Source organism: Anoplophora glabripennis, unplaced genomic scaffold (assembly GCF_000390285.2).
Source record: "Anoplophora glabripennis isolate ALB-LARVAE unplaced genomic scaffold, Agla_2.0 scaffold235, whole genome shotgun sequence".
NCBI classification, from domain to species: Eukaryota; Metazoa; Arthropoda; class Insecta; order Coleoptera; family Cerambycidae; genus Anoplophora; species Anoplophora glabripennis.
In genome coordinates, this window is record NW_019416402.1 from 522,745 (window position 1) to 543,173 (window position 20,429).

Genomic DNA, 20,429 nt, shown 5'->3' on the forward strand with positions numbered 1-20,429 from the left:
CAAAAGTTCAGCCACGAAATTTGAATAATACCAGATATTTCGAATTTTCACCACCAAGAACGGCGGTGACAACATTTTTAACATTAAGGCGATGTTTTCATCGCATTAGCTATGTCCAGTACAAATTTAGTTTCGTGCAACTCTCTCGGTTTCAATAATACAATAGCTATGTATGTTTTCAGCCACGAAATTTGGATAATTCCAAATATTTCCAATTTTCACCACCAAGAACGATGGTGACAACATTTTTATCGTATTAGCTATGTCCTGTACAAACTTAGTTTCATGCAACTCGCTCGGTTTCAAAAGTACAATACCTATGTTTGTTTTCAACCACTAAATTTGAACAATTCCAAATATTTCGAATTTTCAACACCAAGAACGGCGGTGACAACATTTTTAACATTAAGGCGATGTTTCGCATCGTATTAGCTATGTCCTATATAAATTTAGTTTCATGCAACTCGCTCGGTTTCAAAAGTACAATACCTATGTATGTTTTCAGCCTCGAAATTTGAATAATTCCAAATATTTCGAATTTTCACCACCCAGAACGAAAATTTGAATAATTCCAAATCCAGCGTACCGCAGCGCGGAAATATTCTTCAGGTAAGATTCCGAGATCGTCTCGCCGTTGCGGCGCGCTACTTCGCGGTATAGTGTGCGCATCTCTATTTAAAACTGTGAAATATAAAAACTGCACTTCGGCGTGCTGCCGTCCGGTTCCGTGCGGCGCGTCCTAGTGAGCGACAACCATACGTCCTATGAAAATCCTGTATGGACATTTTTTTTGTATTGTTTTATTAATTATGTCTGCAGACTAAATAATTTTTATACTCTTATTTACTATCCCTAATAAGTTCTCATATTCCAACTGTAACGAAGTGATTTTCCGACACCCCACATTTGTTTTCTTTTCATTAAATTCTATTAATAAATATAATTTACCGCACCGGCATTGTTATTGGCATTTCCAACTCCGTCCGTCACCGCGCAGCGTCCCGCCGATAGCTGGCAAATTCACACCGCGATGATAATCGTACGCCAGTCTTCTACCTGCCAGCGAAGGAAGCAGTCGTGCCGATCTCCAGCCTGGCGTCTAGCCAGCGATACGTCACCGTATGAGTAAGAATTTTACAAGTCCCGCTTAGGCGAACTACGCAGCCGCTACCGAAACCTCGCCAGGGCTTAGGAATTAAGCCACCGTCAGAGAAACAGTTCACCACGAGGCATCGTAGAGTCCAGTCGAGCCGTCAGCCGTTCCAAGTAAGACCTACGTCACCAGTAAGAAATTGGTAAGAATTTCACTAAATCCTGCCTGAGGAAAACTGCGCAGCCACCAGGATCCGCCGTACGAATACAGCAAACAAGCTGCCGTCCGAGATTCAGTTCCTCACGAGACACCGAAGCGACCAGTCGAGCCTGAGAACAACTAAAGCAAGCCGAGACGTCACCGCGGGAAGTAGGTAAAATTTTACAAGTCCAGCCTGACAGCACCGCGCAGCCGCCCGTTCCCAGACAAGGAACTTAGGAAAGAAGCTGAATTTGGAAATTCAGTTCCCTGCTAGCCGCCGTCGCAACCAGTCGAGCCGTTCCAGCACCAACTACGTCACCAATAGGAATTGGTGAGATTCTGCTAAGTCCAGCCTGGCAGAACCGCGCAGCCGCCAGAAACCACTCCATCCCCTGTCATCACCAGAGGCCGTCCAATGCGACCATCAAGGAAGTAAGTTAGGTTCCGCGCATCTTCAACGCGCAAGTCTCTTGAGGTGACAAGAGACCTGGCGAGGTAATTGGACTGCAGAATTAGTTCCGTTCTACCGCTCCTACAGTACAGACGTGTCGAGGGAAGGAAGTAAGTTAAAGGTTTAGGGAATATAGGTAAAAGACTTGGCTACTGTCCGTTTGTACTAATCATACTTTGTATTTCCAGATATCCGTCCGTACGACTCCGTTGCTGGGTGCACTGTTGCAATTATCCGGTGTACTTAGTCCCGCTGCGCGTTCGGGTCATAGAGTGTCGCTCCCCCTCTCCTATCCGCTCTATGAGTCGAAACGCAGGTCGTCATTAACCATACTGTTCTTCGTCCGTCCGACTCCGTGGTTGGGTGCACTGTTGCCATTATCCGGTGTATTTGACCCCGCTGCGCGTTCAGGTCATAGGGTGTTGCTCCCCCCCCCTATCCGCTCTATGAGTTGAAACGCAGGTCGGCGCTAATCATTTTTGTCTGTTTCAGCCTGCCAGCCACATACCAGTGCCAAGGAAACCTATTATTCTTTAATTGTATTTCTGTTTGTTTTAGAAATAGTAGCAAAGCCTGTAGTGTATATATAGCTTTTAGCTCTTGCTAGCTTTGTTGTTTCCTCACCCCGCCCCCTGGAATCTGCACGCCGCTTGCCGTTATATTCACGCTTGTTTAATAGTGCCGCTAATTCTGTATGCATTGCTTTCGTCAGGTCACCGTTTAACACCGCACCGTTATTTCACCATTCTTCGTAGTAACCCCCTGTATATAACCATAGCCATTTGCCACCGTTTAGCAATAGATGTAGAGTAACATAGTGTAAATAGGTAGATTTGGACTAAATAAATGTAAATATATACCAACTGTGTGACTTTTATTCCTGTGTGAAGTCTAACTCTCTCTCGACTTTCTGGACATACCGTGTCTTCACTGCAGCCGCCCGCGTAGTGGTGTTTCTGCACTTTAAACAGAAACTGGCGCCCAATGAAACTACCGCCGCTCAGGCGTCATAGCGACGAACGACGAAAATACCAACCAAGCACGTCACACAACTAATAAATGTATTCCAAACAAACAAATACAAAACATTTTGAAACCATATGATAAATTCTATAGTATCATTTGCAACCTTAACATATTTTTATATAACTAGTAATAAATTTCAGTCGACTAAATCAATTTAACAAACAATTAACTCCAGAACATAATCATTATAGTGATGATGATCCAATACTGATTATTATGAATGTGCTTGCAATACGTGCTTGTTTGAATTTGCGTAAATACCAAATGATATAACCTCCTCAATTTGGTAGACTGTGATAATGATTATTATCGTAACAATCCATATGAATTTACAACTGCCGAAGCTTTAAATTACTTGTAAACTTCAAATAATGTTTATTACTGATAAATATTTATGGTGTTATGTCATTACGCTGTGAACGACACCAACAATTACAACTTTAGAAAAATCGCGTATCACTTGGTTAAACCTATATTATTCGAATTTGTCAAAATAATTCGGTATTTTTTTCTTGTTTCATAACTTTCAGAATATAATTTATTTTTAACTCGGTCAGATATCGTCTTTTTGAATACCTAATTACGAAAATTATTTTTAAATAAAGAAGTTACTTTTAATTAACCACAAAAAACTCAAAAATTGAACATTACTTTCGATTTCTGGCGTGATTATAATTCATTAAGTATTTCCTTCACGGTTTCCGAGAAAGCGAAAATGCCAGTTTAAGAAACTTATCACAAAATGAAAAGCGCCGATTGGGGCAATCTATACCAAAGCACAAATCATCAGCTTTTTAATAAACAACAAAAAAAAATGTTACATACGATTTTGAAAATGTTAATTCAATAAATGTAGTCGATTTTATTAATCTTATTAATGAAAGCTGGAAAAGAAAACGATGCAAAACATATGAATCGGTACACTGAAAGAAGTACGCTTTACACCTTATTAAAATTTTAACTGCCATTATAAGAACATTGTATATTATATGTGACAGATAAACTGGGGAATATTGAATATAAAACGCTTATTGCTAACATGGTTGTACATTGACTATAAACCATGTATTAAATTATTGAATAAAATTAGTAGTCATTGTTTATACTGTGTACGAAATTATAGCTATAACTGTTATTAAAGTGTTCCATACTCGTTATTAGAACATCGAGTACTAATTATAAGTTTTATAATAATAAATGTATTAAACTCTTATTTACTTTGTATGAGTTAAGAACATATGACATGAAATTTTCAGAAATTTTATTGTAGAATCATAAATACAAGCTAAAATTATAATGTAAACATATAACAAACATTTAAGTATTAAAAATTATCCAGCTTATCCTCTTAGTAGCGATGCACCCATGTCTTCCTGATGTATTACATTACATTACAAGGGAATATGCACTATAACTCTTCAACCATAGGAATCATCCTTTGAAAGGTTAACTTTCATTTATTCTAATTATATTTCCTCTGGTTGATTGATTTTACCCATGCTCTTCTTTGTCACCATTAGCCTTCTGTTCCTAGATCTTATATAAAACTTAATATCAACAGTGTCTAGTAGGCACACAAGATAACAATTACTGTCTAGTCTCATCCAACTAGAAGAGGCGTAATAGTCGATGCACAGCGGACTGTCGGCAATTTTACGATCATAACCGAATATGCCCCCAGATATATGACGAGCCATTAACCATTATAAGACACGTTTAACACGTTAAAAACGGAAATATTATGAAAACGAATAATTCCGTTAATTTAGCTGTTAATACAGATTCGGATACAACAAATCTTCCTCACTATACAGATGGAACATAAAGCCTATAACTTACAATAACATATAATTCATTACAACCTTTATTTCATAGAGCATAAAGTATATTAAACGCTTTCCATTTAAATTCATTAAATAATGAGTACGGAGATGTGTTTTTTACATAAAAGTTGTATATTTGTTATTTTATTTGATTTATTTTTATTTTATTTTATTTTATACACCACACAACAGAAAATTCCATTTTTAGGGTGGGTAAAAACAGAAAAATACAATACATATAACAACTAAATAACATAATACAAAAAAAATAGATGTATATAAATATACTTAACCTAAATCACCATGAATATAATGCATGTTCACTCAATGATTACACAGCCACACAGAAAAAAAAAGTTGGGTATACTTTTTATGCGACATATATTTTTCGTAGTAATTTGGCCTCCTGAACACGAATCTGTGGTCAGAATTGGCCCATCATGTCACAATTTTTTCCTAACCTCAAAAAACTTGTGAAAAATAGTGAAAATTGATGAAAATTTACTGGGAAAATTTGGAAAAAAATTATTTCCAGATCAAATAGTACATTTTTATGTAAAAGACTCTGCTGAATTCAAATCCACTGTCAGAATTGAGCTAGAACGTGTGTTTTTTTTTCTAACCTCAAAAAATCGAGCAAGAATCGCTATTTTCAAATTCTGAGCGGATTTTGAGCAGATTTTGTATAAAGGGGTTTTTTGGATCGCTGATTACGAATATAAATTCACATTGTAAACATTCAAGATGGCTGATCCAATATGGCGGGTGTACTTTTTTGAAATCCACCGATTTCAGTAAAATTTGGCATCATAAGAATTGCTGGTTGATCTCACCTTCATTAATCACACATCTGGAGCCAGATTTTCATAAATCAAGGTAAAAGATTCCACTCCGTCTAAAAATGTGACTTCGCTTAAAAAAATTACTTAAGGACTCTACACATGTAATGATGTGTAGTGTGATGTGCAAGTTTCCATGGGACAAGAAAAAAAGTTTCTACTTTATTCTTTCATTTATTTAGTCGTGCATGGGCTTATGGTTTTCCAATCTGATTTTTTTAACTATTATGCAGTTTTCCTATGGCATGTAGATGCTTTTATTTCTTAATAATTTTAAAGTTCAAGGAAAAGGACACATTACTGCCACGCAGCACATCACTGCATCTGCTTATGCCTTCAATCTAAAAATGTGACTTTGCCGAAAAAATGCCGCCTACTCGGCCTAAAATTATGACTCTGCCTACAAATTTTACCTTGATTTATGAAAATCTGGCTCCAGATGTGTGATTAATGAAGGTGAGATCAACCAGCAATCCTTATGTTGCCAAATTTTACTGAAATCGGTGGATTTCAAAAAAGTACACTCGCCATATTGGATCAGCCATCTTGAATTTTTACAATGTGAATTCATATTCGTAATCAGCGACCCAAAAAAACCCCTTTATACAAAATCTGGTCAAAATCCGCTCAGAATTTGAAAATAGCGATTCCTGCTCGGTTTTTTGAGGTTAGAAAAAAACCACACATTCTAGCTCAATTCTGACAGTGGATTTGAATTCAGCAGAGTCTTTTACATAAAAATGTGCTATTTGATGTGGAAATAAATTTTTTTACAAATTTTCCCAGTAAATTTTCATCAATTTTCACTATTTTTCACAAGTTTTTTGAGGTTAGGAAAAAATTGTGACGTGATGGGCCCAGATTCGTGTTCAGGAGGCCAAATTACTACATAAAATATATGTCGCATAAAAAGTATACCCAACTTTTTTTTTCTGTGTGGCTGTGTTATTATTAGTTGATAAGTTTGCAAATAGGTCCAAAGACTCTTGATGGTTATTATAGTAACTGCACATTTTGTTTTATAAAAGTTTTAATATGCGCTATACACATGATTCTAGAGACAGTGTAATAAGCCCATCTCCTTCAGTGTATACAAAAAATAAAATTATATAGCATCAGTGAAAGAAAAAGTATAAAACTATGGTAATACGAAAGAAGTATTAGAATCGTCTAGAGTTAATTTCCAAGAAAACTTTATAAAATCAATAGCCTAAATATTTAGATTTATTTTATATTTTCAGCGTCTAATAATACTCATCTAATATCCGGAAAATTGTAGATAATATAGGTTCAACGCTTTACTGTCACAGGCAAGATAGAAGGGCATAAAACGATCATTTATAATAATTCATTGTAGATATTTTCAATAATACATAATATATTTCAATATTCATCTAATATCCGGGAGACTTATATCGCTAATGTAGATTCAGTGGCGTATTTCGCGATATTTCGTAGGAGCGCGTAAGCATTTGCGCTACATAATTTATTGTGTTTCATGATTACAAATAAACTTGCACAAGCAAATTCAATATATTAATTATATCTGTGACGGCTCACATTGTCCCATTGTTGCAAATGTAAATTCGGCAGGCTATTGTTCGTTAGATCGATGTACTTCTTCGCAGCAGAATTGTACAGTTTCCGTATCGATATTAATTCATACGCTGCCATGAATCTGAGCACAACAGATGAAACAATTCGACCAAAGATATATAAAATATTAGATGTCATTCTAATTTTAGATCAGCATTCGATTTTATTTTACTAGTTTCAAATTCCAAGTAGGTACATATTATGTAGGTAAATATACATGTTATAATAAAAGGTTGAAATATGGTAGTGGAATAAAAGATCAAACACAAAACTGCTGTAAAAATTTATATACCTACCTATCAAAGTATTATTCCCCAAAGGTAAATATGAAATATAAAAAACGTTTCCTCAAAACATTGCAAAGAATAATTGGATATTTATAAGGTGGTACATTCAATATAAAATATTCAAAGTAAAATACTACAAAACATGAAATGTCATCAAATAATCAATAAGGCGTAGCATTGGTAGTGACTCCAATGTGAAAAAGGCATTATGGTGATAATAAGAAACAAAGTTATGAAGAATCAAAAACGCAGGGACTTAAATTCAAAGGTGCACATATAAAAATAGAAAGTAACTACAACATAATTATTTAATAAATCGATGAAATTTTCCAAGAATTGTAGTTTAACTGTACTAAAGTTAGATTCAATTGTTACAAATTAGAGGAAAACATTTTTTTCATAACAATAATCTTCAAATTCTTCTAATAATTTAAAAAAAGTATTGAGAAGAATAACAAATTAAATATACAAATCTCTTTTTAAATAGATGGAAACCGTCAGTTTTGGACATATTCAAATAAAGCGACAGCTGCCAAAAGCCATCAACGAAGCAATATTTTCTATATATGTCTACTAAAAGGTCAGGCAATTAACTAGCTGTATTTTTTGCTCTTTAGTCGTAATTTTAATTTGCAGATATTCACTAACGAATTAAAATTACGACTATCCAACTAGAATAAAACAAAAATGATAATAATTTAGGCAATTGCCAAATGAAAAGGGCAGAGAAAAATATCGTAAATCACAAAATAAAAACAAATGTTTAGGAGGTGACACGTTTGAAACCGCTTTGCATGTAGTTGGTTCTTCAAAGAGTTCTTCCTGAACTCTATCTGGCATAATGTAGTGTCCATTGTTATTTATTCGTTCAGCAGATTTGTTTCTTGTACGAATTCCAAAAACTAACCGATATTAACCAATCAATAAAAGTATATTCAACATTTATGTTAAAATATGCTTCTTCTCTTTTTCTGAACCTGATTTTATTCATTCATATCCCAATGTATCCTTCACTCGATTCTATTTGCTCATGAGTGCTCGTATTCCCTACCTCCCAAAAGCTTGTTCTGAGTCACTATAAGGAATGTCAAACTAGACTCCTGTGGTCCTAGTAAAATTGTTAGAATTCCATTTTACAAGTTCATGTACTATTTTATTTTCTCCGAGCTATATCCTAGCATCCAACACAGTCAAATCTTTACGATTATCGGTATATTATTATTTTATAGTTCCAAATAAGTTTACAACATATCTTGTTTGGGTCTAAAGCCTTTATTACAGCCTGACGATCCATCCGCAGATAATTCATGAGTATGATCAGATGTGTTCACGCTTGGTGTAAGCTACACTATTTCATTTAAACTATAAGCTATTCAAATTAAAAAAATAGCATCAAATGATGACATATGTCTGTTATCTTTCAAACCAAAGAAAAGTATAACGCATTTCTCAAAATAATTTTTCTGCAATTTGCAAATCCAAAGAGATTAGATTTTTACTTGTAGTTAAAGTTTGTAGACTTTTCTCACTTTTTCTCCAAGCCCTTTGAAAATTTAAATTGGGCTCTAATTTCAGAGAATCTTACCAGTATGGAAACAGACGATCAAATTTCACTTCAATCAGACAGATTGAGAGTTTTTGCCACTTCCTTAGACTTATTTCAGTACCTAAGTGGAAGACACCTCCTACAGAAATATTTTGCAAAATTCATGTAGTCAGAATTAGTACTTTGGCTAGCTCAGTGTTATCTAACAAGACCCATTCTTGGGTTCATGGGAGGACACAAATCAGAATATCAGCATACTAAGTAACAGCAAAATTAGAATTGTCACAGGACATCTTAATAAGCACCTTGTAGACTGAGCACCAAAGATATCATGTTGAGATCCAGATTTATTCCATTGGTGTGATCCAGAAATTTTTGTTGTTATATCCGTGACATCAAATGATTTGACCGCAACGTATCTGACCCAATTATTAACTTTAGAGTTTACAGCCAATGCTTTTTTCTCGAAGGATTCAGTTTGCTACAGCTGGGCATGAATAATCCCAACTGCTGCTTCAGTTCAGTTGATTGTTTCGAGTTTTACAGTTAATAATGATGCATGACTCTTCTTCAGTTTGAAGGTATGTCTGTGGGATTGCTATAAAAATGGTAATAGAAGCGGTGGAATTATTAAAATCAATTTTTCTTTAAAGATCATTCGAAAGGTGGACCAATATGTTACAAAAGCAGGAGGATTGTCGAAAAAGAAGACACGAATAACTTTTGTACGCGCTTTTGTAACATCGTCGTTAAATAGTTCCTGTTATTTTACTTTCCCTCATATTTAACTCACCCTCGTATTTTCCTTAGAGGGACGCCGCTGCCCTCCAGTTCCACGGGAATTTATACCACGAGTCTACTCAATCTGATGAGTTGAGCGATGGAGGGTGTGATACCTCAAGCTGTTTCATCAATCACGAGGTAACGTTGAGAGGGCATCACAGATTGTCTGTAAGCTGATTATTCATATCCAGATAAGCTCCTGCCACTGCAATTAAGTGATTTAATGACGCATGTCGGAGCCTTATGTGCGACTACGGCCGGAAAATGACCCATAACACGCCACAGGGTTAGCCCGTGGGTAGCGATACAGTTTCGACCGAAAACTTGCCATTAGGACAGATACGGCTCACGATAAAGTTTAGTCGGACGCGCGTGATATTAAATATTAATTGAGGGGATGTGTTTTCACAGCAAACATATTTCAAACTATTATACGGGTTAATGGTTCAGGATCTGATATATTTTTAGCACTTCAGGTAGAAAATATATTGACTATAGTAATACAAATTAATGAAATATTTTATCATAATTTATATTAAATTGTTTATGTATTGGTTATAATATTATAATAGTTATTCAATATTGGGAAATTAATTTTAAATTTTCTAGTAAACGCTGTGACAAATTATTTGTAACTGGTAATTAACATACGAGGTCTATTCAGAAAATAACCGAAATTTTTTAATTAGGCATTAATTGAGATATTTAGTTATATGCGGTTGGCAGCATTGCGTTGCGTATAACCTCTGTAACCATATGTTCTTGGACTGGTAATATCTCATTTAGTTTTCGTGATATTGTTATTTCATTGCAGTGTTATTGCCAATTTTTGTAACGTAAAATTTTGCGTGAAACTAGGGAAACGTTTCACCTTTTGAAACAAGGTTACGGAGATGATGCCTGGGTTGTACCCAGTGTTACGTAATGGTTTTCACGATTTAAAAGTGGTCATTAGTCAATTTAAAATAATCCTCGACTAATAAGGCCTTCGACTTCAACTGATGACTCCCACGTTTGATGACTGAACAACAGTTAAAAAGTCGTGTGGACGTTCGTCGGCAAGTCCTTGAACAATCCAATGACGATGAAACATTCATTAAATATAAATTCATTCATAAAGGGTGGCGAAGGCTGGGTTTACAGCTACGACATTAAGACAAGTTCAATCATCACAATGGACTGGCAAAGAATCTCCACGCCCCTAGACAGCACATCAGTCTCGATCCAATGTCAAAGTGATGGTCAATGTTTTTTCGACTTTAATACAACAGTGCAGTTTGAATTCCTGCCTCAAGGTGAAACAGTGAACCGTGCGTACTATCAAAGCATTTTACAATGGTTATGTGAAAAAAATCCGCAAGAGACTAGAGTTGTGGTGAGACAACTCATGGTTCTTGTACCATGACAATGCGCCCGCACCCTCAACTTTGTGAATTCGGCAGTTTTGTCCCAAAAATCGGATTACTGTCTTCCTTCACCGTCCTTACTCGCCAAACCTGGCTGCGATTTTTTCTTATTTTAGAAATTAAAATCAGTGCTGAAAGGACGCCGTTTTCACACTATTGATGACATCACAACAAATTCGTCACATACTTTAAAGGACATTTCAAATTAAGCTATCCAGGACTGCTTCGCGAATTGGGAGGGGAGACTTTGAAGGAGATAAAAACCAATAATGTATACAATTAATAATAAAGTTTAAAAAATAAAATTCGATTATTTTCTGAACAGACCTCGTATATAAATATATGTTCTAAACAGATGTCAAATATCCGCAAAAAATTGTACCATCAAGCAAACAAACATGATTCTCCCAATTTTGTTGTCTTTAAAAATACCGAAAAAATGACAAGTCCTTTATTCATTATTTTTATAGGCAATTCATTCTTAATCAATAAAAAAAAACGTATCGTATTCGAATGATGCAGTCTGTTTTTCTGTGTAATAATCCACATATTGTTACATATTTTATATCTAGGATTTAATCGAATGAATCCTCCTGATGCCATATTTGTAAACGTGATATGTTAAAAAAGGGGGTAATACTTTGGTCTGTGAATTTCAAATTGAATTTAGTTTGAATTTCAACTAGTACTGCATGCAGGCGAATTAGAGTTTGAACGTGAAAAAATTATTAGTAGACATTTTATTGCACTTTTTGACGGGGAAGCGTATGTAGAATGATAATATCAAAAAAGTAACTCGAAAGAAGTGACGTTAAGTTGGCAAATTGTAAAAATGTGGCAAATTTACGTGTTTTTTCACTTTTTCTACTACTCACGAAAATCTAGACGACCTATCGGAAAATTAGTAATTTTATGTTGTAGACAATTTCAATTACCTACAATTTAAGGTATCTAAAGTCATATTTCACCAATTCGTTAACTGTAAAATAAAGGTTGAACGCGGAAAAATCAGTTTTGGAAAATTATGCATATTATTGCAAAAAATAAGGATGTTGATGAAATTTTTGGAACGGACGCTCACTCCAAAGACCAACATGTGTGCCAAAGGCCGATTTGGTTAGCCGTGAAATTGTTTGTATTTGTTTATTGATTTCCTTCGTTTTTTTGCAACTAATTGTTTAATTACTAAACGTTAATTTTAGAAGTTAATATCGTAAATATAGGTTCTAATTGATCCAAAGAAACGTATCGATAAAGAAAAATTTTAAAGAGTTGAAATTTAGTAGCCCATTACAACTTACAAAGTAGTTATAAACAAGTTGTCCCAGTGTCAGGCAAAAACCGCTCGGGAATTCGTTCTTTTTGCATTAAATAGAGTTTATTTTTATTAAAAAAGAGAAATCACCTACGCCTCTCTGTTCCCAAGATATATTATAACGATAATTAACTATTTTACGTATCGGACCAGGGATTTTAGAGACAATTAGAATTTCAGAAAGTATTACATTGAAACCGTTCATTAACGTTAACTTTTACTGCTGCTAGCGCGTTTATTACATGAAATATTAATGTAAAAAATCCCGGTCCGATGTGTCCAATAGTTAGTTAACAATTAACATAATATAAAAAAGTTATCTTGAGAACAAACAGATATAGGTGATTTCTGTTTTTTTTTAAATTACTGTAAAAATAAGCTCTATTTAATGCAAAAAGAGCGAATACCCGAGCGGCATTTGCCTGGCCCTGTTACAATTTGTGTGTAACGCTGTTTTGCATGTCTCATTTTGTTAGTTGTAAAAGGCTACTTAATCTCAACTTTTTGAAATTTTACTTTTTCGATTCGTTTCTTTGGATCAATTAGAACATACGTCTACATATTAACTTCTAAAATTATCGTTGTGATTAAACAATTAGTTACAAAGAAAGAACGAAATTAATAATTAACAAGTACCTGGAGCAACAATTTCACGGTCAATCGAATCGGCCTTTGGCACACATGTTGGTCATTGACCGTCTTTTCTATAAATTTCGTCAACATCCATCGCTCTTTGCGATAATAAAGCTCAATTTCCGATTTTTTCGCGTTCCACCTTTTTTTTTATAATTAACAAATTTAGATACCTACCTTAAATTGTAGATAATTTAATGACCCACAACATAAACGTTCAAACTCTAATTCGATTGGAGTAAAAGGACGTATTTTAGAAATGAACGTTATGTGAATGAACCTGTACAAAGAATTTTAGCAACGGAAGAAATTTTAAAGAGATTATTTTTTAATGTGAAAAATTATAGGTAAATATAAATCTTTTAAATATGACAAATTTCGTCTTACTCGTGAATAAAGTTGCCTCGAGTATAAATTAGCTTCGCTAAGAATAATTCCCGTCTACATGACGAAATTAACTTTTTCCATGACCCTGTTGACAGTTTGATGAATTTCAAGTCGCTTAATGAACAGAAGCAACAAGATCTTTCCTTAATTGCTTTTATACCTTCAACCCACTCTTTAATTTATAGAGTGGTTAAGTCTAATTTTCGGTAGATCGCTTGGATCAGCAGGTTTATCTGGCAGTGGCACGCAAAGATGAACAGGAAGTCAAAAGCTCACTCAAATGTCGGCCGTCGATTGATCTACAATCTAATCGTTTCGGATTCAATTAAACCGATTAAATATTTATTCCACTATCAGATCTGGCGGGAATTCAGCCGATACCTTTTCAGGTTACATAAAAAATATCAAATGCTGATCAAGTGCAATAATTTAATTTAACGAAAATATCTGAAAATAAGTTAACCACAAACGGGTACTTTTAACTGAAAATTTTATTTGGCATTACGACAATGAAATTCATGCGTCTTTTATTACACAGCCACGCAAAAAAAGAAAAGTTGTCTGTACTTTTCATACTACATATGTTATCCGTAGTATTTTTGCCTCCTGATCACGAATCCGGTGTCAGAATTGAGATATCACATCACAGGAATTTCCTAACCTCAAGAACAGGTCAAAAATAGCAAAAATTCACGAAAAAGTGCTAGAAAAAGTACAAACAATTTTTTTTTTCTATATTAAAATCTTCATTTATATGATTAAGACCCCGTCGAACGTGAATCCGCGGTCAGAATTTATGGTTCTTTTTCTTATCTAAAAAAACGGGTCAATGAAGGTTAGATATCACGAATTTTCAAAAAATATCATATTCGCGCCAAATTTAGTGCACGGGGGTTTTCGGGGTCGCTGATCACGGATCTGAGGTCAATTTTGCAAAATTCAATATGGCGGATCCAAGATGGCTGACCAAATTTTCAACTTCGCGCCAAATTTGGTATACCGGAGTTTTCGGAGTCACTGATCACGAATCCAAGATCAGATTTACAAAATTCGTTTTTAAAAATATAATCAATTACCTATGTACTTTAAGAAGGTTAAAACATGATTGGGTACTCAGGTTATAAAGTAAACAAAAATATTATAAAATGAATTTCGCAATTCTGACCTCAAATTCGTAATCAGCGACCCTGAAAACCCCCGTATATCAAATTTAACGCGAATGTTATTTTTTGAAAATTTGTTCGGCCATCTTTGATTCGCCATCTTGAATTTTTCAAAATTGACCTCGGATCCGTGATCAGCGACCAAGAAAACCCCCTTATACTAAATTTAGCGCGAATGAGTTATTTTTTGAAAATTTGGTCGGCCATCTTGGATCCACCATATTGAATTTTGCGAAATTGATCTCAGATTCGTGATCAGCGACCCCAAAAACCTCCGTATACTAAATTTGGCGCAAATCTGTTATTTTTTGAAAATTCGTGACATCTGACCTTAATTGACCTGTTTTTTTAAGGTTAGAAAAAGAACCATCAATTTTGACCGCAGATTCACGTTCAGCGGAGTTTTAACCATATATATGAGCATTTGAATATAGAAAAAAAAAATTTTGTATTTTTCCTAGCACTTTTTCGTGAATTTTTGCTATTTTTGACCTGTTTTTTGAGGTTAGGAAATTCCTGTGATGTGATAGTTCAATTCTGACACCAGATTCGTGATCAGGAGGCAAAAATATTAAGGATAACATATGTCGTATGAAAAGTACAGACAACTTTTTGTTTTGTATAGATGTGTTATTTTTATATTATTTTAGCAAATCACAGCACTAGTACGATACTGAGATCCCTGTGCATAATTTTGATATTAAATAATAATAGATCAGGAATAAATAAAAAAATAGAACCAAAAAAAAATAAACACGTTATGTGTCATGCAAAATTAAACTAACAACAAACAGATTGATTGTCGCAATATAAATATATTATGTAAATTAATTGTACAAAATATACAGAACAAAATCTGGTTTACCAAAGGCGAAGTCCAGTTCTGCCCTGTTAAGCCATAAAGTCGTAACTGCAATTATCCCCAATTTCAAGTACAGGGTTACTAATACTCCACGACATCAGTTTTATCATTTTGTTAAGAAAAAAAAACGAATTTGTTATTATTATAGGCTATATACCTCAAAATGTGAATGTCGTATCTACAATTTCCATGCCTTTGTTAGAAATAAAGTCGTATCTGAAAATGTTAGAATAAAAAGTCGTATCTGTAATATTTATCACACAGATACGACCAATTCGTCTAACAACTACAGTCACTATACAGTCACTAAATAACATATCTACAGTCACTAGATAACATATGTTATCTAGTGACTGTAATTTAGTGACTGTACTAACAACTGTACAACTGCGCCATCTACAAAATAATATCTACCACCTGTCAGATTCAGTTTATAACTAGCTAGCAGATAAACAGTGATTTGCTGTGGGAATTTTTCAGTTTTTAATTAGTCTCATTCATTCTAGACTGTTAAAGGGTGAGGTAGTAATATTTATTATAACGTATCCCCGGAGTTGTTTATTTAGTAAGTAAGTACATTTTTTGTTCCTGTTAATCTAATTATGCATATTATTAAACATAACCTAAACCTTAAAAAACATGGTAAATGGTCAGTATCTTTTTTTTCTCATTACAGCTAAGAATTTCAAACAATTTCCAATATGAGTAAACGGGGTAAAGTTATGATTGCTCTTGCTCTGAACAAGTAACTTGTTGAGAAAATCGATTTTTTAAAGTTGAATTATTCAAAAAGGCAGCGAAAGGATGACAGTAATAGCAGCGAATATGAGCCAGATATGGAAGAAATGGATAGGGCTAGTGATAGTAGTAGTAGTAATTGTAACAGTTTTAAAGATATTGCAAATGTAAAAACAAAAATAAAGGTCATAAACAACGCATCGTTATACAAAGAAGAGGAAGTTTTTGTAGAAAGTGTAGATGTAGTAAACAATAAAAATGGAGAAAAAAATCCAAAAGTTAATATTTTGCGCAATATTATATTGCGTGTTTCTAATGAATGTTTTTCAGAAGTAGTAAAGGGCATTATGGACGAAATTTTTGAAAATATCTGGTTCTCTGCAAGCAATGACCAATTTACTAAAAAAGGCGAATTACGCAAAAGAAAAAAATACGCTCCAAGTAAATTTGAACGAAATCAAATTAAAATCAAGACCAGTAAGAGTAAATATCAAATCAAAGCATCTTGCACAAATTGTAAGAAACAATATCAGTTAAAAATTGATAGTAATAGCCAAACAACAATTAATGAACAATTGAAATTTATTGTAGATACTACTTTTCTCATAGTTTCAATTTTCATCATTATTAACAGAAAATGTCGTATGTGTCAAATATCATACTCGGCTGTATGCACAACAAAATAAAGTGAAAAAACAAAATCTGCAAGTAAAAATTAGTATTATATAATAAAAATATCTTTTCTGAATGTAATAGTCTTCACGGCAAATTAGACTAGAGAAAATGCTAATTATCTCAAAATCAACTATTTGACAGTTACGACTTTATGGCTTAACAGGGCAGAGTTGCTCACGGTTCTCTACCACTTAACCTTGATTTGACTAACTTAATATGTACAGTTTTTTATTAATATATTAGGAAACAGTTGGAATATTTGATTAAAGGCAGGATAAGAAAGACATGTACTATAATAATATATACGGACGTATGTAAGTACATACACATGCATGCATATACCACATACAATTACAAATACTATACTTATTAATGCAAAAATTTGCAATAACTGTTGTCTATTTTACATGTTTTAAGCCAATATGAGAGAATAAAGTTGTGATTTGTACTGTGTATATTATAAATATTTAATGACAATGAATTTAAAACTTTTGCTAGGTTATAAGAAAAACACTTTTTAAAAAATGAAAATGTATGTCCATGAATTCGTATTTTATATTTGTGCCTGGTATCAATAGAGTGGATATCAGTACGGTACTTAATTTAATTGAACAGATAAGATTATTATGAATAATTTTAAAATATAGACATGCACTGTGTAAGTACCTATGTTCTTTCATGTTGAGTAAGTTAATTTCCTTAATTTTATGAGATGTATGAGAAAATCGAGGTAAATTAAAATTAGTCTGATACAAGAATTCTGTATTCTTTGTAAACGTAATTCATCTCTAACAGTTCAGCATGCGTTGTAAACTACATCACAATAATTTAAATGAGAGAGTATTAATGCTTTTGAAAAAATATTTTGCATATTTATTTACCATTTGCTTACATCCGTGCAATAATTTAGGTTTGCTGAACGATTTCTTTATTATTATATGATGTGTGAAAGTTCTGATCAACAAGTAAACCCAAATTTGTTGCGTGATCAGAATTCTCTACAGAAATCTGAATATTTTCAGAAACACATTAATGATTATTTTTGTTACCTAATACCAAAATAGTTGATTTCAAAGGATGAATTTTTAAACAATGTTCATGAGAAACATTTACTAATTCTTTAATGTCATTATTTATGGTGTGGGAAGCTTGGTCAAGTTGACTTGGTGGAAAAGAAAGATATAATTGTGTATCACCAGCGTAAAAATGACATGAACAGAATTTTAAGCTGTCCTTTAGAAAAGATGTATACAGGGTGTATCTAAATAACACCGAAAAAATGTAAGAGGCGATTGATTCTCTGATGAAAATTAATAGTCCAATTAACTAAGCCTTTAAATCGAAATTTTGCCAACTTGGCTGAATTTTTGATATGAGTTAGTTTAAGGTATATTATAACAATAAATGACAGTAATTTTTTGTTCAACCCCCGGCCAAGGGTGGAAAAAGATAAAACAAAGGGCTTTTTCAAGATAACTCAAAAAGGGTAAGAGCTAGAAAAAAAAGTTTTTCATGAAAGTTGTAAAGCAGACAATTCTACATAAAAATGGCCTCTTAACTTTTTCTTGTACTATTACAATTAACAGAGTTAGGGAGGCTAGAAGTTAAGGGAAGATTTCAGAAATTTAATTTTGTTAAATCATTAAAATTAACGATTAAAAATTTGATTTTTTGTTATAACTTTCTTATTAAAAATTAAAAAATATATCTATTTCTCTGAAAAGAAAAGTTACATATTTTAGAGCAGATTGAAAAAAAAAATTACAAAATTCAATCATTTTTCTGTTTGTTATGATTTTTTTTAAATTTCTGAAATCTTCCCTTAACTTCTAGCCTCCCTAACTCTGTTAATTGTAATAGTACAAGAAAAAGTTAAGAGGCCATTTTTATGTAGAATTGTCTGCTTTACAACTTTCATGAAAAACTTTTTTTTCTAGCTCTTACCCTTTTTGAGTTATCTTGAAAAAGCCCTTTGTTTTATCTTTTTCCACCCTTGGCCGGGGGTTGAACAAAAAATTACTCTCACTTATTGTTATAATATACCTTAAACTAACTCATATCAAAAATTCAGCCAAGTTGACAAAATTTCGATTTAAAGGCTTAGTTAATTGGACTATAATAGGGGTCTTTGGTACAAAATATTTTGAAATCATTCTCCCCTGAAAAGTGGAGAGGGGTGTACCCTCTAAAAATTAAAAAAAAAATTGTTTATTTTTTTTATCTTCCATGTATATCAAACTAAAGAAACTGAACTTGGTGAACATTATCTGTCAAAAAAACTACACTTTTTGAAATTCTTTTCAACCCTGAAGTATTTTTGTAAGTAGTCAGCACAAGTATATTTATTTTGCCATACCCATATACAGGTTTGGTCGAGATAAACGTGAAAGTGGTAGACATGTATATGCCCAGTTGATGAATGCGAGCGCGGGCAAACGAAATTCAAACACAGCTGCATTGGGACACTGGGCAATAAATCTCAGCTATTGACAAGTGGTTGACAAATTGCCCAGCAGTGCAGTGCAGCAATGCGGAATTTGGTGTGATTCAGGTAATTTTAATTTATTATAAGCACCTTATATTAATCATTGATTTTACAATTGCGAAAGGGAGAAATAATATTATTACAACATGACATTTCGGAGACATTTTGAAACGGAACAAAACGAAATTTACCATCAATACATATAATAAAGTTCTTTGAGGACATAAATAATTAAAATATGTTGTTGGCCAAATGAACATATAATAGAAATTTTCTACACATTATATACAAATTATTAGTCATTAAATTTTATTGCTAGGCGTTTTTTTCCATGTTCAGCTGACCTCAGAAAGACTATACTTAGGAAACTTCCTGCACACATATTATATTTAATACATAATTACGTCTTTTACATACTAAATGATTATTCTGTAAATAATAATTTACAGAAGTTTTGAAAATAAATATTTTAATAAGCCTACCTATTGATTTCACGATGAGACTGGAGTTATCCTGATAGATAAATTATACCTATCCCTATCCGTCGATACTGAAATAATGAAACACAAAGAAACCCATCTGGTTTGAAAAATAATTTATCAGTGGGTATTTGTTTTATCCTGACAAATCAGATCAACTAATCGGACAGGGCAGTGCCCTTTATAAATCAGTCGTTTAATCAATGTGAGCCCCAATAAAAGTTTAAAATTAATTCCTTTATACCACCACATTCTCCCTCCTTTCGATTTCACTTTATCAAGTTATCGATTCAATTTAAAACTGAGGATAGGGTATTTTGCACTAATCTGTAAATGAATTTCCGATACGAGAGATGCGAGATTTTTTAAATGATCACACAATGATCCTTTGTGTGAAATCATGGTGTCAATTGGGTAATCCAGGCTGTACAAGCTCTTTTAAACAGTTTTTCCGTAAATCATTTTTCAAAAAACAGAATGTATACTTTCCAGCGCTATAAATTTAATAAAATTATAATATCAGCAATACAGGGTGGTCCGAATTTTATGCAGGAAACTTCGAGGACAAATAGATCTCTTTAAAATAATAGGAGTTTGCCTTATAAACATATGTCTGGAACAGCCTCGTTTTAGAGATACAG